A 23995-nucleotide genomic window follows, 5' to 3' on the forward strand; every position below is an offset into this window, starting at 1 on the left:
ATCCTGTTCACCCAGTCTATAACAGAACTGCAGTTTTTTTCTGTCCCTGACTGAATGAAATACAACCTAACAGAAATAAATGCAGTTTTCCTGTCCCTGACTGAATAAAATACAGTCTAACATAAATAAATGCAGTTTTCTGTCCCTGACTGAACAAAATACAGTCTAACAGAAATAAATGCAGTTTTCCTGTCCCTGACTGAATAAAAATGCAGTCTAACAGAAATAAATGCACTTGCCTGTCCCTGACTGAATAAAACAGAATAGCAAAACCCACCTTACCTGAGCCTACGTGACTGACCACTGATTCGCGGATACCCGTCCTTCAATCACAGATCAGAAGGTGACTGGCCTCTTTTGACGACAATTCAGTCAGAGGTCTTTATATTGCAGAAGAACTGATTTGGTTTCTTCCCCATATGGTTTCAGCCACCTGGCCATCTGATCCAAGGTGAAGAGAGGGCTCCGGCTCGAAGGACCAATCTGTTAAAGAAAATTCAAAGATCAATTCACGTAAGGTTCAGCAAGGCATCCTTTATTACTTGCAGCAAGGAGACAACGCATGTAGATACAAGGTTTGTCTGATTTTCAGTAGCTCAGCCTGCTACTTTTATACAGTTCTTTGCATGTAAACAGCAGGTGCTTATCAGGTAGTTGCTGACCTACAAAACATTTCTCAAAATTCAGTTTGACAACTGGGCTTAACCTGTCAAACCCAGTTTCTGAGTAATGGTCCTTTAACTGTCTCTTATTGACACAGCATTTATCTGTTGCTAGTGTGAGGCCCCTATCTCAACATTCCATAGCAAGAACAACAGACTTTCAGGCGTCATCAGCTTTTACAGAGACCACCAATATTTACACATTTTACATAGAATAAATGTATTTACTCTTAACCCTTTAGGTGCAGGATTGTACACTATATAATTTGTACATTTCGCTAACAACAATTTTGGAATTCTGGATACAAATATTCAGAAATCTGAGGATTCAGAGCATTTAGAAGGAAATAAAAAAGAAAGAAATTAAGATGTTCACAACAAACAACAAGGAAGAAAAAGAAACTGAGAATACATAACAAAAAGGAGATTACTTTGTTATGTAAAACACAGATTACAGGGAATGATAACATTTTTCTACCAGAAAATATTCAGACTACAGAAAAAGGCAGCATTTATTTCAATACAAAAGGTAGAAAAAAAGCCAAGGACAGGGGAAATGAAAGAAATCAAAATTGAATATAGAAGGAGTGAAGAACATTACTGTAAGAAGAAAACATGAGAAAGACAAATGTTGACAATATGGCTCAAGCTGTGTATGTAGAATACCAGCTGGATGAGAACCGTATGCATGCAGATGTAATGTACAATGAAAACAGTGGGATTAGTAAGACTAATCTTGATAAAGATAATTTGTTTGCAACACCTGATAGAGTAGATATCAATGAATTAGAAGTTGAAGAGTCTTCAGATCTGGTCATAAAAGATATTCTTGTAATTGGAGATTCAGTTATTAGAGCAACTGATATTTACATCTGCAGAGAAGATAATGAACAAATGCTTGCCAGGAACAAAAACAGAAGATGTCAAGCAAGCCTTAGAATGCCTTAATGTAAAGAAGTACAGATCTGTTTTTATACATGTTATGACAAATTATGTCATCCACAAGGACTTTGACTGTTAGAAGGGAACTTACAACCCTCTTAGATGGCATAGCTTGTACAGGTGTTAAGACATATTTTTCACAAATCACATAAAGAAAGGAGAGTCAGGTCATCATGAAAGAAAACATTTTTTGGGTAAATATCTACGTGAAAAAATGTCATGTTTTAAGAAATGGATATCTGTAGAGTATTCAAGCCTAATTATGGGCACACATGTTCAAGCAGGATGGCGTACATTTGTCAAGATCAGCAAAGAGAATTTTTGCAGCAGATAATTTGCAGTATTGAATAAACACAATGCAGGATTTTTGCCAAGTTGAAAATTTAATAGATCACAGATAAAAACATTTGATGCATTTGCGATTTTTGCTAATGATAGCAGTGTCACAACAGGAGGTACTGCCAGCCCAGCTAGCTGGAATTTTGTAAATAATTATATGTAATTTGTGAATATTAATATGATTTATATAGAAGTGTGACAGAAGGAGATACTTCCAGGCAACTATCTGGAAATTTGTAAGTACAGTAAAATCTCACTTAACGAGCACCCATGGGGACTGGTAGATGCCGGTTAAGTTTATGTTCCAGTTGCTTGAGATATGCTTTGCAATTTTGATTGACTCATATAATGGCATATGAGTCAATCAAAAATCGCAAAGTGAAGCCTCTTCTGTTCAATGTGTACCAGCCCATTGTTCTGCATTGAACAGAAGAGGCTCTGGTTAGGGATTTTTGATTGGCTCGTATGCCGGTATACAAGCCAATCAAAAATGGCAAAATAGAGCCTCTTCTGTTCAATGCGGAACAGTGGGCTGTTCTGTATTGAGCAGCAGAGGCTCTGGTTTGGGATTTTTGATTGTCTTGTATACTGGCATATGAGCCAATCAAAAATTGCAAAGCGGAGCCTCTTCTACTCAATGGAGAACTGCTGGCTGTTCTGTATTGAGTAGAAGTGGGTCCACATTGCAATTTTTGATTGGCTCATATGTCTGACTATGAGCCAATCCAATGGTCCCAGATAATGGGGATTTTACTGTAGTTATATGTCATTTGTGAATATCTGCATGATGCAGTTGCTTGCATTACCACTATATTAGAACTGTATGTTATGTGTATATCAAACTGCTGGAACAAAAGAGATACTTTTAAAGTACTGAGCAGAAATGTATATGCACTATTGTAGCAGTTTATATATATATATATATATATATATATATATATATATATATATATATATACATGTATATATATATATATATATATATATATATATATATATATATATATATATTAACAGGGGAGACTGAAATGCAGGAGATTAACTTGCAAAACTTAAGAATAGTTGTGATTGAAGTACTTTATTGCTGGGCCATAAGCAAAAAAGATGTATATCTTTCAGTTTCAATGCAGCAAGGATTAAAGTATAGAAAACACACTGCCACAGCTAGGAATCACCCGTCGATACTTTATTGAACAAAATCACAAACAGATTGAGTGCTTTCTTCCCTTTAACCAGGGATTTCATCAGAATCTGGTTAAAGGGAAGAAAGCGCTCAATCTCTTTGTGATTTTGTTCAATAAAGTATCGACTGGTGATTCCTAGATGTGGCAGTGTGTTTCTATATTTTAATAAGTGGACTTTATGCTGCTGGGCTCAACTGTGGTGTTTCAATGCAGCAAGGAGACAGGATGTCTAAAACTAGAGAGCGTTCTGCATTGTCTCATAAGTGTTTTATTGTTTTATGTCTTCCAGCAGCTGCAAAATATCTGAGGGCTATGTATTTTTCACAGGGAGATGCTAAATGCTGGCAGTTTCTAGCAATGGGGGTTTTCACCTGGGATACTTAGATGACAAGAAGTGATGTCATGCTGCAAGTATCCCAGCAGTAATATTTGAAATATTAATTTAAGAACTCTCTGAGAGAGAGAGAGAGAGAGAGAGAGAGAGAGAGAGAGAGAGACAGAGCATTTTGTACTCTGTCTTTGACCTGACAACATCACCTGAAAGCCCACTCACCACATCTGTCTTGGCTTGCTATGAATAAGTCTAGGGTACAGTCATTTCTCTTAGATATAGTTAGGAATATAGTTAAATATAAGGTAGATGTTTTTCTTTATTTATTTGAGACTGTCCTGCAATGTTGTTTTAAATATTTATTGTGATTTTGAACTCTGAAGTAACTGCAATTGTTTGTTGAGTATTTTCTTGTTCTTTTATTATTTATTATTAAATATATTTAAACCTTTCCAGTGTGACTGGTCTGTTTAGACATATTTTAAGCTTTTAGAGTACTTGCATATTTATTTGTTGACACTGTGTGGGCCACTCCTAAAAGCCTTGCTCTTGGTCAAACTACCATTTCGGTTAATAGTAACATACAGTAAGATTGGACACCCTTTGCTAATGCCCTTAAAGCAACTGATAAGTAGTGGCTGGTGGCAATGAAAACTGCTTTATAATCTTTGCAGAAGGGGGCATAGTTAGTAAACCTGTTTCAGCCTTTCTCAGGTGTGTGTGTGTGTGTGTGTGTGTGTGTGTGTGTGTGTGTGTGTGTTTGCGTGTATAAATCAAATCTCAAAGAGTGTGTGCATCAGCTACTTGGGCAGGGACACGAATCACTGATTGGACATAGAGGGTGCTGGAGGTTTTGGCTTGGTCACTCAACTCTATAGCTGTGCCAGTGGGGAGTCTTACTGGGAATCTGGAGAAAGAGGGTGAAACCAGCCCCAGACTGACTGTGGTCTCTATGTGCTCATAAGGGAAATTGCACTTTACTGTGTGTGTACTTGTCATCCTCTTAGTGTGTACATCCCACACTTTTGCCAGTGGTGGGGATTGCGGTTTCTCGATTACTGGGCCAGTGTTGGGGCATCACAAGGAGCATTAATAATATTTTTATTTGCTTAGTTCTTACAAGATTGATGTTGTTATTGTTTGTGAAACATGGTTAAAGAACAGTGACTAGAAACCAGTTCTGTTAGGGTATAAATGTTTTTACTATAAGAATATAAAATCAGGTGGAGGTGTTATGATAGGGATTAAAGATAGTTATGTGACCTATGATTATTATTACATGTTCAGTGATAACACCAATACTATAGACAACCCTGGAACATATAAAAAATGTTGGAATGTATAGACCACCAAAGTCAAGTGCTGATGAACTACAGGAATTCATATATTTATTGCATAAAACACAGGAAGAAGAGTAATATTGACCGGGGACTTACATTTGCCAGAAACAGACTAGAATAATATTAATTCAACAGCATTAGTAAGGAAATTATTCACAAAGGATGTTCAGGAACAACAACTGCTTCAGACTATAAAAAAAAAATAACAGGGAATGGAACGTATTAGACATTGTATTCCTAAAGAAATCAATGTTACTTCATGTCAAGTTTTACCACTGTTGATATACAGTGATCATGGGGTTATAAAGATTAAATTGTTCCTCTGCCAAACTGAAATCTAAAGCAATGCACAAAAGATTAATTACAGATTATAACAAAGCACAACAGTGACTATGGAAAACTAATTTGAATGTTGCATTCAGCAGAAAAACTGTAGAAGGAATGTTAAAGTTTTGAAAGAGAAATTATGTGAGTGCAAAAAAAATGTTAACATCAGGCTCTAGGCATGCAACAGCAGGGATATATATTTCCATAAGAATAAGATACCTGATTAAGTTGAGAGACAGAAAATATAAGAAATCAAAAAGAGGTCAAACTACAATTTTGAAAACTGAAATAAACAAGCTGGACAAACAAATAAAACATAATGTGAGATAAGATAATAAAAACTGAATAAAATTATGTAAAGATATTGAGCATAATAGGAAACCATTTTATACATACATAAGATGTGGAAGGAGTAAAGACATACAAATTGATAATCTGTGTGTAGTTTCTAAAGTTTATTATCAGACAGAACAAATTATAGATAAATTTACAAAATCTTATGCAAAACAGTTTGGCTGAATGGGGTGATAAGTTGTTCTAGTGACATTCAGGTAACCTCAGATACTGAAATCAAATTAGATTATATTGAAAAAGAACTATACAAACTGGATCTAAACAGAGCACAGAAAGGAGACAGAATTAACAATAATGACTTGACAACACTTCGTCAAGAAGTTACAGTACCATTATATCTATTATTTATTAGGTTGCATAAATATGGGTAGATTCCTTAAGATTGGAGACATGCACTTATTAAACCTATCTTTAAAGGAAAGGGGAGTAGGACAAATCCAGAGTCATACAGACCCTTAAGTCTACTTTAATGTTGTGGACAAATAATGGAGAAGGTAATATTGGCTAGGTTATTGTCAGAGCTGGAAAGCTTGGGAATTGAACACATATATTAACATTCATATTTCGAAAATTGATCTACTACAACCTGTAATATGATGTTCTATAACAATATAATAACAGCTATGAATGAAAAGTTGTGCTGTAATATAATTTATATAGCTTTAACTTCAGCATTTGTCGGGGTCATACACAAAACACTGATCAATAAATTAGAACAACTAGGTATTGATGCACTCTTGATAAGATGTATAGCTGCATGGCTTACAAATAGGACATGACAAGTATCATACAGCAATTGGACAGGTAAAATTCTTAATTGCAGCCAGGGTGTCCCACAGGGCTCTGTCCTAAGACCATACTTTTTTAGATTGCATCTTTCAGGCCTATCTTTTTTGTCTGAGGTGTTCTACAATCTGTATGCAGATAATTTGAAATTGGGTAAACTGATTACATGTATTATAGATAGGACATGTCTGCAAAAGAACTTGACTAATTTGATCTTATGGGCACAAGAGAATAATATGCTGATAAATACATTAAAAACCAAGTATACAAGATAATGGAGACATAAATTGAAGGGTGACTATTTAATACAGCTCACACTGATTGGAACTGTAGATTCATTTAAGGACCTGAGTATATGGGTAGATCCAGCTTTGAGCTTTTCTGATCATAAACCAGTTGGCTAATGATAGTTATAGAACTGCAGACTGTATGAAAAGATTTATAAAGTTTAAGAAACCAGAAATGATGAAGTCATTGTTTATTAATTATATTAGACCCAAACTTGAGTGTGGAATAACAATATAGAAACCTTATAAGGAAATGAACATAAGTAAACTGGAAAGAGTACAGTGAAAATATACCAGGGGCATCTGTTGTTATGAAAATTTAAATCATTATGAAAGATTAACATATCTGAATTTGTACAGTGCCTCATATAGGTATTCAAGTGAAGATCTTATTCAGGTATATAGGGGGATTTAGAGATAGCTACCTCTGGGAATGTCTGGGTTTATCAAAAAGTACTAGTGTATGATCAGACAACCTATGTAGAAGATTCTATAGGAATGAGAGTGCACCAATTGGTTCTCAGAGAGAGCAGCTGATGCATGGAACAGACTAGCAAATTACATTAAAGCAAGCACTAGTTTAAATATTTTTCAGAACAGCCTGGACAGTTACTATGAGGACAACTGTTTGGGTATATTGCCAGGGTAGATGGGCATTAATGCCTGTGCCTGAATTATTTGTATGTTTGTATGTAAAGAATTCTTAAACCTAGAGTTGGGTGCTGCCATTTGACTTTCTAGGCAAGTTTCACAAATATTTTGTATGTTCTTCATGACACAAGACTTGTAAAAATCGTATTAAAATCCTGATTTCTGTCTTATCCATTCCTTACTAACTACCCAAAATGTGTCTATGGGCCAACATCATTGAAAGTGTTCTAAAATGTTTGAAATTATTCACCAGCCCAGTGCACATGGTTTATTGTCTTTAGTTACTCAGTAGAGTAGGTAATTTCTTAGATCAAAATAAAGGGTGAGAACTGGGGCTGTTCTGTTGCCTTGGTTCTCTATCTGCCCTGGTTGTGTTCTCACTTGCCATTCTTAGTGTATTGTCCTCCCACTGAGCCTTCTTGAAAGGGAGGTGGTTTACTTGAAAGTCAGCCATGTCAGCATTTCTTTCATTAGTATTCTGATGGGAAGTGGAGGCCATGGTTTCTTCTCTTATAAGTACAGTTACAGGCTTTCTCCTTAATTTAGTTCATTTTATGTAAAAGTCAGTTTATGAAAATGAACTTCCCTCAGTGGAGTACTGGCAGTTCTCCTTTCACTTTTTTTCAGAAGTCATTTTACTTGCTTTATCCTTAGAATCCTTCTTCTGCTTTTGACTGTCTCTCTGCTTTGTTATAACAGGGAGAACCTTAAGGCTCTTTTCAAGTTCACCCTTACTTGTTCATCCTCAGTTCTTATACATAGATTCTTTAATTTTATTCTTAAGTATGGATTAGTTTCTATGCCATCTTAATTTATTTTATTGTTTAACTACTGGAGTATTTTGATATGATTCCCTTTCTCTGTCAATCTCTACTTTATAACTTCAACCACTGGAGTCTTTTGGTAAGAATAATATCTGATTTATTTAATCCTTCTGCCTTAAAACATCTTTTAGTTCTACACAATTTTAATTTCAGGAGCTATGTATTTTTGCAACATATTTGTTTGAACCCCCCCCCCCAAACTTCTATAGTCTTTAAACTGGGGAAAGTCTGGACCTTTTCACAGTTATCACATTATATGTTAAGCTGGACCACAAAGCCATAGGACATAATAATTTACCCAAAAGAGTAACTGTGTTGAGTGACATTTTTCCTGCAAAAACAAGATTGAAATTCCTCCAATGCCTAGTTGCACACAGGACAACTAGTTTACAGTGACAAGCGCTGTCCCCATAGCTGCAAACTGGATACTCCTGACATTACTTTACATTCTCATTTCAACTGTTTAATCAATAAAAAAGGATCTGCTGCCATGAATATGAACTTTCCTACTATCCCCATTACAAGCTTGGTAGATATGGGCATACTGAGGCAATGTAGAAATTGGCTCATGTTTATTGGCAACCAGTTCATTCTCAAACAAACTGATATGATATGTGATAGATGTATTTACACAATGTCAATGGAGGCAAAGCTCTCACATAAAAGTACTCCTTATAGTTTCATTGTTTCATAGTATAGTACTAGGCTATCTGCCCTGGGGCATTTGTAAGCCTAGCCATAGTGATGTGGCTTTTGCCACCCCATGAAATGGTACAAAAAATGTACAGAATAAATTTAGAATACTGTGCCTCTGTCTAGTAGTGACACAATGAAGGTCCCCTTATATAATAGAATTAGTTTACTGTGTCCCTGTCTAGCAGTGACACAGATGTGACCCCAGGGGTAAACTTACGATCTCCCATCCACTCATCAAGATTTCTCTTGAAGAGAGTCAGTGAGGGGCTCTTGCCTAATACGAACTGGGATCTTGTTCCAAAGCATGGGAAGCCTCTGGGTTATGAATCTATCCCTCCAGCATGTCCTATTCATACTTGTGCCGTGGTTTAAGTCTTTAGCTCTCGTGGTCCTGATGGATTTGGATTTTTTGAGGTGGAGCATGTCCATCAGATCCTGATTGGGCATGGCCTTGTACGTTAGGCAGAGATCACCTCTGAGCAGGCGGTATGCTACTGAATAGAGCTGAAGTTTCTTTAGTCTAGCAGAATAAGACGTATGTTGGAGACCCTTGATCCTCTTGGTGAGGTACTTTTGTGGTCTCCACAGCTGTTGCAAATGCCGGGTGAGGTACATACCAAATGGGGCATTGTACTCAATCATGGGTCTGATGAGGGAGGAGTATAGGGGTACAATGACATCCTTGGTCAATAAGGTTGTCAGTAGTACACATGCTGCACCCATCAGCACAATTCAAAGCAGACATATAGACCCACATATGCTGAGGCACTTACATGTAACCTTCCTAAACTACAAAGACCTCCTAGATGAAGTACACATAACAAATACCCTCAGCAGCCCCAAATGCACTCTTTCAAAACAACATCCACGTCAACACATAGAGCTACATCTCATGGAACCTCTACCTCTAAGCCCATAAGGCAAGCCACCACACAATCCAACATTCTAGTTATTGGAGACTCCATCGGGAGGCACACTAATGTCCTTCTCACCAGGCTGAGTAAGGAGACAGTCACAATCAGTTGCTTATCAGGGGCTATGAATTGCCACATTACACAGGCACTTAGGTCATTGGACCACAAGTAGCAGTAGGTCTATATTATAACATCGAAGTTCAAAAGCTTTGAATGTTATAATATCGAACCCTTTAGTGCGAAAGCTGAGAATAGCGAAGCCTTGGAACATCGAAATTTTACCTAGGGTAAGATTGCGGTGGTCTGTGGTATTGCTATTTACAGCAGTGTGGTGCGATGGTTATGGACCGGGTTTAGGGAAGTGAGCGAATGGAGGTTACGGATTGGGTTCAAAGTGTGGTGCGATGGTTATGGACCGGGTTAAGGCAAGTGAGCAAACGGACTGGGTTAATGTGAGTGTGCGGTAGTTAGGGACTTTAGGGTTAGGGCGCGGGTGAGGTGAGTGTGCAGTAGTGACAAACTTTAGGGTTAGGAGTGGGATAAGTGAGTTAGGGTTAGGACGTGGGTCAGGTAAATGTGCGATTGTGTGGACGTGAGGTTAGGGTGGGGTAGGTGAGTTAGGGTTAGGGAGCGGGTAAGGTGAGTGTGCGATAGTTAGGGACCTTAGGGTTAGGGTTGGGTTAAGGTAAGTGGGTAGCTAGTGGTGTATGTCTGGTTTAGTGTAGGGTTTCGTGAAGTGTATGTGTGTGGATTATTTATTTTGGTGTGCTTGAGTTGTGTGTATGTTTGTCGGAACAGCAATTTTTTTCCCTGGGAAAAAAATCACTATTCTGACTGTTCAGTTTTCTGGTGTTTCGATTGAATGGGGTTAATATTATAACATTCGATGTTTTTAGACTTTGATGTTATAATATAGACCCAGTACCAGTATGACTGAGTCATAGTCCATGTGGGAGCAAATGACCTGAGATGTACCTCCCTAGACTATATGAAGAGAGACATCATGGAGCTCTCGGAATATGTGTCTCAGGCTAATATGAGCCTAGCATTGAGCAGCATTTTACCTTCTCCAAGGATGATGCCACAATATGAACAAAATATGATTGACTTTAATAATTGGCTTAGTTTCTGGTGTCATTCTAAGGGGGTGCAATATTTGTCAGCATGAAAGGAGATGGTCAACAGACCACACTGCTTTGCCAAGGATGGTCTGCACCTCTGCCCTCTAGGCCTTCAAATATTAGGTAAAATGCTGTCTTCCCCATACTGCCTTTTTTAGGCAATGCCAAACTGAAAGTACTTCTGACATAGCAAATAAAAATCAAGAAAATCTAAAGGTATTACTGCTCAGTGTTAGGAGTCTAAACAAAAAACTTAGCTTCTTAGAAGCTCTTCACCCTAGAGAATGCTGACATCTGGTTGGTCACTGAGACATGGTTTAAAGCCCAAAGAGCACACCAGCAGCACAAGATTATAATGCCTTCCACACATCTAGACCAACTACTAGACAGGTAGGGACTAAAGGTGGAGTTGTCTCTATTTACATAAAAAATAAATATACCTCAAGGCTGGTTAAACAGGACAATGCACTTGAGTTGGTCCATATTCAAATCGCCATAGGCATAATCCAATACCAGTTCCTTGCACGCTATAGGTCCCCCTCTATGACCCAGGAAACCCATAACATGTATTTAAACTTATTAGAAACACTATTCATCCAACCCAATAACATATTCCCACTGTTAACTGGGAATCCTATACAACACCAAATGTACAGGCACAGAGATTCCTTGATTTTGTAAACACAAACTCCCTGGACAAGATAGCCAATACAACAACCACTGCTGCAACCATACTGGATCTGGTCCTCACTAATATGGGAGAGTGCTGCAATGTCTGTACTGTAATGCCTTCCCTGGTAAGGTCACACAACAACATGGTCTCCTTTGAAGTAAAAATATATCCAGGGCCCTCAGCTAAACCTGGAATATTCAGAAACTACTCTAAGGCTATCCTCCTGCTATTAAGTGATAATGTGGCAAAATTTCAAGCCCCCATAAACCCTGAGAACACTGCTCTATATGCAGAACTGTTCAAAGAAACCCTGTACAAACATGTTAATAGCTACATAGAGGCAGCTGTACCCACCAGAAAGAAGTACATAACTGAGTCAAAAAGCAAGCCACCCTGGTGGCATCATAAAATCAATAGGCTGTATAACAGAAGGAAGAAAGTCATGGCAAAAATTAGGAGGTGCAGGATAAAAACACTCATCATATTAAACAAACAGCTCAGAGGACAAATAATGTCTACCAAAGCCAAACTTGAAGTAAATTTGGCCTCCTAGGTGAAGGACAACTACAAGGCATTCTTTAGCTAGGTCCACAACCTCAAAGGCAATACATAATTGTGTGCAGAGCTCATTGTAAATGGAGCCGTTTGTACTGAGCCAGAAGATATAGCAAACCTAATGGCTGATAAATTCAGCTCCAACTTTACCCCTCTCTCCCCCTCAACTTTCCCTCAAGAAATACCATCAAAATATAATCCCCCTGCTATCACTAGGGAACAGGTCCTTAATACTGTCTCTAAGGCCAAGAACACTGCATCAATGGGCCCAGATAATATCCCAGGATGCCTTCTAAATAGCATGAAACATGGCCTACCAGGGCCTCTGAAATTACTATTTAACTAACTATAGTCTCCGAACAGGTTTTGTGCCTCATGAATGAAGAATAGCAAGAGACATCCCTCTGTACAAAAGTAGGCCATCTGCAGACCCTGGAAATTACAGACTCATAAGTCTCAGTAGTCTTGTATGTAAAGTCATGGAAAGAACTATCATAAAAATGAACAATAGTGATATATTAAATCTCCAGACACTGGATCCAACCCGGTTTGATTTTGTCAAAGGCAGATCATGCCTATTTAACCTGGTGGACTTCTGTTTAGAAGGTAACCAAAGCAATAGATGAGGGTAAAATAGTTTACACTGCCTACCTTGACCTGGCCAAGGCATTTGACATAATACCCCACTTGGGAATTGTTGATAAACTCAAGAGGTTCGGTACAAACTCATATATCACCCAGTGGATAGCCAATTGGCTCAGCGGCAGGATCAAGGAAGTTAGAATTAGGGAGTCCATCTCTAAAAAGAGGCCAGTCACAAGTGGAGTCCCTTGGACTGGTCCTTTTGGCATTTACTTCTCTAGTTTCTGGTTGACTAAATTTGCAGATGATTGCAAATTAGGAGCTGTCATTGAAACCCACACTGACACAAATGTTCTCCAGGAGGGGCTGATAAAGACAAACCAACTGGTGACAGAGTCATGGACTAAAACTAAAAGCCAAGAAATGCATACTAGTATCCTTCTGGAAGTCATCCATCCCTAGTAACTATTATATTGAAAATACACCCCTTAGAGTTGACCCAGTAGTCAGAGACTTAGGGATACACACAGATAGTAATCTAGCCTTTGACCATCATGTGTCTATAGTAGTGAGAAAATCATTTTATATTGCAAAACTTATAAACAAACACATCTAAGTTGAAAGAAGTCATTGTTCCTCTGTATTCAGCATTCATCAGATCTGTCATTGAATAAAATGCTCCCTTTGGTATGTACCTAACCAGGCATATCCAACAATTGGAATGTCTACAGAGGTTCCTCACTAAAAGAATATAGAACTTAAGTAAAATGTCCTGTGCAGACCACCTCAAGGCCCTATCACTGTATTCTGTCTCCTACAGACTGTTGAGAGGAGATCTATATCTGGCATACAGAGTATTGTCAGACCCCACTGTGATGGATCTCCTGCATATCCACAAAACAAAGAGCACCAGAATTACCCATTCTAAAGACTTAAACCTTGCCTATAATATAAATAGGACCTGCTGGAGAGACAGGTATGAATCCCAGAGACTACCATATCTATGGAACAGGCTCCACCATCCATGTGAAGCAGAGTTCCTCCCCAACTCAATTCAAGTGCAACTTGGACAGTTTGATAGGGAACAGGAACTTCCTCCCTGGTTTGGCATCTATGTCTCTAATGGGCACAGGCAACCTGTAAATGGTTCATCTCCCAGGCCCCTACTTTTAAATGTTTCATCTCCCAAGTCCCTGGTTACACTTATCAAGGGTATCTGAACTTGTCAGAGATTTGGGATGCATGGTTAGGCTTAAAATGGGCCTTGTGGTCGTTAGCCTAATAAACACTATGAACCTATAAATATTCCCTATTGTCTGCATGGACATATTACTTTGTCTTTCTATTACTGTTTTTACACTTGCAAACATGTACGCTCTAATTAATGTAATAATGCTCCCAGAAACCAACATTTCCTGCATTTGTTTTGCCTCCACTATAATATTGCACTTTGAAAGGTTTAGTAATAACACAGCAATTTTATGCAGATAACAGTTAAAAGTTCAGTAATGACACATTCCACATGCATTGTTCTCAGATGTAAATTGCCAGACAGAATTGACCATTTTTACAAGCATAGCACTGATGCCAAAAGCTATACAGTACTTGACTGTATAACATTTTTTTTTAATTTTTAGTACAAACCAACATACACTGCAGCATTTTTCTTGGTTTTAGGCAAAACAATATATTTATATGAATGCTTGTTATCAGTTCTAGGCGCATGCAGGTGTGACTTCAAATTTGCAATCTCAGTTTGTCAATAAACATTCTACTGAAACAATTACCTGTTCAGAAAACTTAGGACCACTCTAAGATATCCATATTATTTAGTTATTATAAAGCATCTTTTTAAATGTATCTGTAGCCATAGATTCTAGAACATTGCTTACATTATTAGATGAAGTACAACCAGAATTTCAAAATATGCATTAAATTAGCCTTAATAAATGTGTAATTGTAAAACTTAAAAGAACATGTTTCAGGTGTCTCAAGAGTCATGGTTAAAATGTATTTCTGTCTCTGGTAGTTATGTGCATCAGTACCTTTCATATCCATGTAAGCTTTTGTTGTGTCCCCTGGTAGGTGAGAGGCCAGTTATTATGATCCACTCAGCTTGAGGCCAGCTATCTGAAGCTGCATCCTTTTCAAAAGCAGCTAGATAAGTATTCATTTTATCCTGGGTCCCACTTTTCTTCAAGGGTGCCCTGGAGTTTGGGAGTCCCAGTGAGGAATTCTTCTTCATGGAAATCTGTTGTTGGAGACTGTCGAGGTGCTGATCAGTGGATACATATCTTTACTGATCATAGAGTATTTGGCAGTTGTTTCTTGACTACTGAGCAGGTGGTGGTCAGTGGCTGCATTTCTTTCTTTCTTTCTTTCTTTCTTTCTTTCAGATCATAGTAGAGTTCTCTGAGGTCGCAAGTAACTTTTCCATCTTGAAGGGCACAACAGCTACATTTTCTGTATACACTGTTCACCAAAAGAAAAAAATAGCTACATATACAGCTTAAGTTTTACATATTCATAGGTAAATACTATACTAGCTGTCCTTGTGGGTCATTTTAAGCCTTGCCAATTTCCCTGTGAAAGGTGAGAACCAAACTCTGTACCTTGTGCATGTGAAGTAAACATCTTAGCCATTGTACTAACCCCAACCCTTTGCAGGTAAAGCTCACCAGACAACTCCTTTTTTCCACAGCTACAAGGATTTCCCCAGGACAAATCTCCATACAAGTGGAAGGGTTTTAACAGTTCCCAGTTTATCAGTTCAGCACACTGTTTTATCAAAACGCTTCTTGTGTAATTCAGCGCAAGTTTCTTCTGTTAAGCAGTCAGCAATTTGAAACTCTGGTAGATTTTGCATTCCTTATTCTAGGGTGGGTTTGAAACCCAGACAAAGCAAGTAGCTTTGAAATGCATAATTTCTAAAATGAAAACTGTATCACTGCCCATTGTAAATCACCTGTGTAGCATGTTAAATGGAATTATCTGAATAGATCAGTCTTTCAACATGAGGCTTGGGACTTGGCTTGAATTAGCACACATATTTTCACTTTTCCTTTTAACAAAATAAACTGGGAATAGACTTCATTCAGCCAGCAAGAAAAATGTGATTTCAGACACAAGGCAGTCTCAATGAAATGAAGCAGCATTTGTTTTTAGTATTTTACCCAAGACTGAAACAGAATTAAATCAAATGTTACATTATTAAGTAAGTATTCCACAAAGGTATTTGAGTTGATAGCGTTCCTCTTTTCTATTTTTTTTCAATAATTATTTTTATTAATTTCAGTTAGGTGACAAAATTGTTATATTAATGATTATATAGAAATTGTTTTTACACACAGAAAAAAAAAACAAATTATCAACAGATAACCATAAAGAATAAACAAATAAAGAACTAGCTATATACAAGGTGTTCACTGAACCTTAAAGAAACAAATCATATTTAGTAGATATGTATGTCAAAACTGAAATAGTATCCATTTATTCAACAGTCTCTTTAATTTCTTCCACTAGTTTAAAGAAGTAATTGTAGTGTTTTTGTTTGATGGTTAAAATTTCCATATGACAAGTTTCAGTTGCAATATTAAAGAATTCTTTCATAGGTGGTGTGTTAGTTGTCTTCCAATTTTTTGTTATCACTTTTCTTGCCATTGTAAGAATTGTCCAAAGAAGAGGGTGATCAACTTTTTTCACACAAGTGGGTACTGGTGTATTAACAAGAATTAATGACTTCTTTAAGTTAAATCAGGTCTATATTAGATAAAGAAATGCTTAAATGTTCGAATCTCTAAAGGTCGACCTTTAGAGATTGAACAGTTAAGTGTTCGAATATCTTTAAAAATTAAAAAAATAAAATAAAAATAAAACAAAAAAAAAAACTAAAAGGTGTAAGTAGGGGGCAAGCCCCCTGCACCCCGCACCCCCCCCCACTACTTAAATATACCAACTCCAAGATCACGCTGCAGTGTAGGGAATGGGAAATTTCTCGTTTCCGCTCTACCGTGCACTGAAGTGCGATCTGGAAGTTGGTATATTTAAGTAGGGGGGGTGTGGGGGTGCAGGGAGGCTTGCCCCCCCTGCTAAAACCCTTTCAGTTTGCCTTTTTTTTCTTTCTTTTATTACATTTTTGAACACTTAAATGTTCAATCTCTAAAGGTCGACCTTTAAAGATTCGAACATTTAAGTGTTCGTCAATGTAATATAGACCCATTAAATCCATCACTAAACAGAGCCTGTAAAAAAAATTAACATTGTTCCAAAAGTGGTTAATTATGTTAAACTCATAAAACATGTGTTGCCAATCAACAATAATATTCAATCCACATCTCCAACAATTATTTTTTTTACATCTTTTGTATCTTGTGAAGTGTATAAAATGCTCTATGTATAAACTTCCAGGAGTACAAGTTCCATCTTAAAGATGTTGAGGTTTGAATTGATGATGTTAGAATCATTTTCATCTCACTATCACTTGGATAATAGTCGTTAATAGATACAAAGTATTCCCGATATTTATCATCGTAAAAATGTATCTTTTTTTTCATTTCTATAAATTTTAGAAAGGCTACCCTTCTCTGGTTTATTGTGATAAATTGATGTTATCGATATTCATTTAGTTTAGGGATTTCCTTTTTGACTGAAGGCTGCATCAGAGATAATTTTTTTTCTAAGGCAAATGTGCAGTTTTGTATATCAACCCATTGATCTGAATTTAAGTTAAATTTGCCCAGAATATAATCTAGTGAGTGCATTTTTTCTTTGTTCATTAATTGGGACAAAAATAATAATTGACTGTCTTTAAAATTATTCATTACAAATGTATTAAAAGTAATAATGTTATTTTGAGTATATGCTATTGGAAAGACTAGAAACAGTTGAATATTCTGGGGTCTTATTAACTAGATTTTTAAAGTTAGCTAATGTCATAGTTATATAGGTTGAGTTTATTGCAAATTTTTGTTGATTAAGTATATGATATTTTAACAACCAAAGGAAACTATTATTTTAGATTTTGTTATAGCAGTTAAAATTTAAGAAATTATTTTTTATGAGTATAAACTCCTGAATATCTTTCCATTTAGCTGAATAATTTTTATTTATCTATAAAGTTATTGTTTTAATCATAACTGAACTAGAATATAATTCTATATCAGTTGGATTTATTCCTCCATTAGACCACGAAAAGTGATGATGTTTGAGTGTCAGTCCAGGTTTATTGTGGTGACCAAGAAATTTAAGTATTTGAGTATTGAAATCTTTTATATATTGTTTAGGAATAGGAGAAGCTAAGGACTGAATTATATATAATATTTTGGGTAATATAATCAGTTTTATAATTAGTGATCTCTCACCCATTGTAGAATAACATTTATTCCATTTAGACCTTAGGACCTTGATCTTTTCTAAGTTTTCTGCATACTTTATATTTAGTATGTCTTTAATGTTCTTGGATTAAGTTATTCCTAAATATTTTATTTTATCATGTTTAACTAGATATTTTGAATAGTTTTCTGAGATATTGTGTATACATTACATTTAAAGCCCACTATAAACTGAAATGTCTTTATACTTTTAAAAAGATTAGGAAGGGAGTTTGTAACTTCACTTAATGTTATTAAGATATTGTCCATGAATAAAAGTAATTTGGAAGACAAATTATGTCCAAAATGTATTCCCTTAATACCAGGATTTTTCCTAATGTAGTTTGCAAAAGGTTTCATTACTAAGGTGAACAATAATGCTGTTAGGGGACATCCTTGTTTTGTACCTTTATTTATGGATATTGATTGTGACATATATAAACCAATTTCTATGTAGGCTGGTGACTTTTCATATAGATTTTTAATCAATTGTTGAAAATCTGCAGGAAAATTACATTCCTTTAAGACCAGAAGAAGATAATCCCAGCTAATAGTATCAAAGCCACAATTAATATCTAGGCTTACTAACATTAACTGCTCCTTTATATTATTAGTATAGTCAATGCTGGATAACATTCTTTTAATGTTATAAAAAGTATTCCTGTTTCTTATAAACCCAGTCTGATCATTATTAATAAGATATGGTAAAAAGTGTTGAATTCTATTAGCAATGATGGACATAAATAACTTATAATCAACATTTAACAAAGAAATTGGTCTATTAGATATACACTCTGTTAGGTCTTTATCAGATTTTAATATTGGAGAAATAAGAGTGTACTTCCATGATGGGGGTGTTATTATGAAACTTTTAGCTAATTGAAATGTGCAGGTTAAAATACCTGAAGCCTTTTTGGGCATTCATTTATAAAGTTCCAGTATTATGCCATCATTGCCAAGCATTTTATTTGGCTTTAGTTTAGATATTTGACTAGTAAGCTCAGACATAGAAATAGTTTTATTGATTACTTCTAAATGTTTTTCCATTAACCTATTCTTAGTATACGTGTTAATGAATGTTCTGATGGCTCTTGGGAGTCTTTAATAGATTTATCTTGACTGATTTTTTGAAAATATAATCTAAATTCTTTTAGTATATCTTCTATAGCTGTAACTTTTTTCTTTTTCTTTTTGCTGTATAACTCTTTTATATGATTTGAGTTTATTATCATTTTATTTCTTGAAGCTATTTTACATATAGATTTAGGGTTAGTGAATAATTTACTAGTTTCATTTTTTTTCTAAATTAATTTTGCCTTTATGATTTAATATTTATAAATACTTGCTTTGTAATTCATTTATTTTGTATGTATTAGTATTATTATTATTATTATTTTGATGTGTTAACTTTAATTTATCAATTTTTTCTTGTATATCTTTTAAATCTTTGTCCCGTTGTTTTCTTTTTAAAGAGTACCAATTAGTTATTCCCCCATATGAATATGACTTAAGAGCATCCCATATGTAAGCTTCTGATATATCATTTGTATTATTAAATTCTAAATAAATATGGATCTCTTTATTCAAGTAATCTTTAAAAATCATTCATTTTTGTTATGTGAGCCGGTATTCTTTTAATATGCATATTATTGTTGTGATTCATAAATAGATCAAACGTTATGACATTATGATCTGAAATCAGACAAGAAGTTATTTTAACTTTTTTAAGTTGTTAATCATGTCATTTGAATGAAAAACTCTATCAGTTGTAGACTGAGATCTATGCCTATTTGAAAAATGTGTAAAATGAAGGGAATCATTATCTAAAAATTCACTTGAGTCCTTAATATTTACTGTATTGATAAAGTTTAATTATGCTTTGGCAGTAGCTGTTATTTTGCATTTTCCTTTAGTGCTAGTAGCAGTGTCATGTAATATACAATTAAAATCACCAGTGATTATAAGAATTCCCTTGGAATGCTGTAAAATCAAGTCTAAATGGGATTTAGCTGTTTTAACTCCCAAGACAGGAATCGGGTATATGTTTACTAAAGTATAAACTTTTTGTTTATTAAAATATTAACTAAACAGAACATACCTTTGTTATCATTATAAATATTTAAAATGTGTGGTAATGGTAATGAGTTATTCCATAAGATGGCTACTCCTCTTCTTTTTTATGTAAACTGAGAGCTAGCTATAGTTGTATATTGTTTATTGTTTATTCTATTAACATCTTTTACTAATAAATGTGTTTCTTGAACAAAAACATGAGGTGAAAGTAATTTTAAATATTTTTAAAAACTAGCTCTCTTGTTACCATTATTCAATCCATTTATTTTAATTGATAGATATTTTAAAATTGTCATCTGTTAAATTATATACTTTTTCTTTTCCATATGTGAGATCTTGCAATATATTTTTGAAATCTAATGAAACCACTTGAAAAATAATGATATTTTGGAATGATTGAAATATAATACTATATTTTAGAATCATACATATAGATATTAAAGTGGACACCAGATTAATAATGGTTATATCAAACATTGAAAACAAAAATAGTACTTTAACAACCCCACCTCTCATGGAGTAAACAACTCCCGACTTAGACAGAAAATCTGTCCAAGCCATGCAATCCCTCAAAAGAAGCAGAGATAACTCAGCTCTACCACTCTAGTTTCTCTCTTTTTTCTATTTTTTCCCTTTCTTTTTTAAGTTTCTAGCAAGCTATATTAATAGAAGGAAAAGTAACATTAATCTGATTATTCTTGTGCAACTCCCATGTATTAGTAAAACTCATTTAATGTATTTTATGAAAACAGAAAAGTATAACAAATACTAGTTATTATCAATGAAAATCTTTGTAATATGTATTATACAGTGCATTGAAGTAGTACACGTGTAATGATATAAGGAGAACTAACCTTGAACATGTGAATAGTTGGTATTTAGGATAGTAAGTAATAATGAATGGTATATGAAGCATTCTATTGATAGGTTATACATGTACTCTATAGGGATTATTTGACCTAAGTATTAGAACTTTGAATCTAAAGAAGACCTTAGGTCAATAGTACCTTATCTGTGAAAAAATATTTTTAAATGCACTATATATCACCTACTAACAAAACATTAAATAAGAAAGAAGTGAAACGAATATATTCTTTATGTGTCTAATTAAACATAATATTACAGAGAACCTATTAAAGGCATCATTAAATAGGTATAACTATTATTGATATGTCTGGATTTTCCTGTTATTAATGTTTAACATAAATCCATTATTTAAATCAATGAGTCAAGCATCTATAAATCATAAAGATTAAGATAAGATGCAATGGGTATCGGTTTATATTTATATACATAATCTCAATAATGTTTGTTTTAAATTTCATATATACAAGTGATTTAAGACGTAATTTCATATATACAAGTGATTTAAGAGGTAAGAACCAAGAACCTAGAAATATATAAGGTCATCTTTATGTTATATGGTTATTACCAAAAAAAAAAAAGACTGTCTCAAATATTGAATCAGATAAACATGAATAAAAAACAATATTAAACAGCCAAATTCCAACAAACTAAAATCTGAAAATGAAACCAGTTATACTGCCCTCTCTATTATAGATTTTCTTATCAACAAAACAATTTACCTAGAAACTTTCTCTCAGACTCCTTTTCAAATAAACAATTAGTTTCATATTGCTTATTACATATAAATGTAAAACAGATATTTTTTTTCTGTAAAATTATAAAGTTAGAAGTAACAAAATCACACATTTCAATAGTTAGGACATTTGAAAACCACATGTTAAACAGACAGCCCTACAAACCACTAGTTAGGGAGTATGAAAAGTCATTCAAGGTAAACAGACAGAGCAACACGGCAGAAATTATAAAGGCAATTATACGAAGTGGAAAACCCAAAACTCCTATACAATTACAAGTGAATTAGTAAGATGGGGTGTATTATCATACAGACACATTCCAATAACATCAGATAAAGATCAAACTAAGTAAAACAAGGCTAATGTATTATACTCATGTTAACAGGAAAGGAAATAAAGTTTTTTTTCCTCTCTTCCTTCTTCCCTTTTCTTCTTTCCCCCTCATAATTTTAAAACTCATTTAAAACAAATTAATGAACAAAACCAAAATATAACACCATTATCTGTATATTGCTAAGAATATACTGATTAAAAAAAAACCATTAAAATATATTTTACCTTTTAGCTGCAGGAAAAGTCATATTGGGATTAATGAAGGTATATAATACACATGGATAAATAAATGAAGTCTTCAACTTGTTTAACATTCAGAAATTAAACAGTCACTTTTCTTTTAGTTCCTTCTTCTCCTCCAAAGTTTTCCATCCACTTCTTTCAGCTACTCTCAACAATGAACTGCTGCTCTACTCCATTTCCTCTGCTTGATCAATCACTTTTTTTTAATTTTAAGATATGATAATACAGACTTTAGTTCCTCGAAAGCTCTATTTTCATTAGGGAGAAATATTTTTAGCCTGGCAAGGAAAAGCAGGTGAACTTTAATTTGTTTTTTTCATCAGTTCTTTTATAATGGGAAGGAATTATTTTCTTTTCGTAATTACTGTGGTGGAAGTAATCGTTATCAAATCTGATTATTTTCTCATCTATTTTAATTGGTGACTTAGACCAAGCTGTATTTAAGATTAATTCTTTATCATGTGAGGATAAAATTCTTACAATAACTGATCTAGGGGTAGATGTTTTGTTAGAAGGGGGACATAGACAGAGATCTGTGAGCTCTCTCAATTATATATGACATACCTTCAGTGAATTCAAGTGCATTTGGAAGCCAAAATGTTAAGAAGCTAATCATATTATCTCCCTCAGTTTTTTCTGGTAATCCAAAAATCCTTAAATTATTTCTATGAGATCTATTCTCTAGATCATCCAGCTTAGTCAGTAGAAGAGTATTCTGTTTTATTAAAAACTCTGTGTTACCTTCACCTTCCGATAATCTTTTGTCCATGTCATTTAAGGAATCTTCTATTCCAGAGATTTGTTGCTTTTGCTGTGTGATTGTTTCTTGTAGTAATTCCATTTGTTTGGTGCATTTGTCCATATAGTTTTCAAATTTAGAGTCCATTGTATCTATTTTAAATGAAAGTTCCCGTAGGTTTGATAAAACTATCTGAAGATCCTGCCTCGAGGTAGTGCCATGAGAATTAAGTTTACTGTGACTCATCCTGTTAAAGTATGAAATGAACTTCCAGCTGCTTTTTTGACAGGAAAAAGTAGGAATTTCTCAATATTTTTTATATGTCATCTAAGAGAAAGACTTCAACTATAAACTTTTAAAGAAATAAACAAAAAACAATAACATATAAATAGAATTTCCTATCATGAATATTTCAGGAACAGCAGAGCTGAGAAATGCTGCTCCTGTCTCTTCAGCATCCTGGCCACGTTACAGCTTTCCCTTCTTCTTTGTGTTCCTTCAGAACAATAAATTTCAGCAGGTTTCCTTTCCTCCTGGTTGTAATATTCACTCCCAGGGGAACTTCCCCTTTACTTCAGAACTCTCATATACACAGCAGAGACTTATCTATCATTCCAAACACTCCTAATCTAAGGGTGGTTTCTTTGCTTTTTCTTAATTCTTGCAGATTCTTTGTAATCTTCTCTCTTAGATTCTGGGAAACTTTACTTCCTAGAGGAGCTTTTCCCTGATATCTATAGTGACAGATGCTGCTTATTAATTGCTTACCTGATTCAGACTCTCTCAAATGACTGCTTCTGCAGTTAGTATTGTGAATCTTAAGCTCAGAAGTCACTGTTCCCTCTTTCAAATGCAAATGCATCAAAAGATGGAGTTACCAAAAAAAGTGCAAAGCCTCTGCTTAAATGTTCTTGGAGGGGGCAAACTCCCCTGCATCTACTATATGGGGGACAGTGTCCCCACTCCCCTACTAACTTAGATATACTAATTCCAAGCTCACACAATACTGGGGAAAAAGTGAAACAACCTTACCTCATATTCTGCAATCTCACAGCTGTCAGAACTCTGC

This window comes from Protopterus annectens, chromosome 1.part1 (genome assembly GCF_019279795.1).
Source record: "Protopterus annectens isolate FY-2018-M chromosome 1.part1, PAN1.0, whole genome shotgun sequence".
NCBI classification, from domain to species: Eukaryota; Metazoa; Chordata; order Ceratodontiformes; family Protopteridae; genus Protopterus; species Protopterus annectens.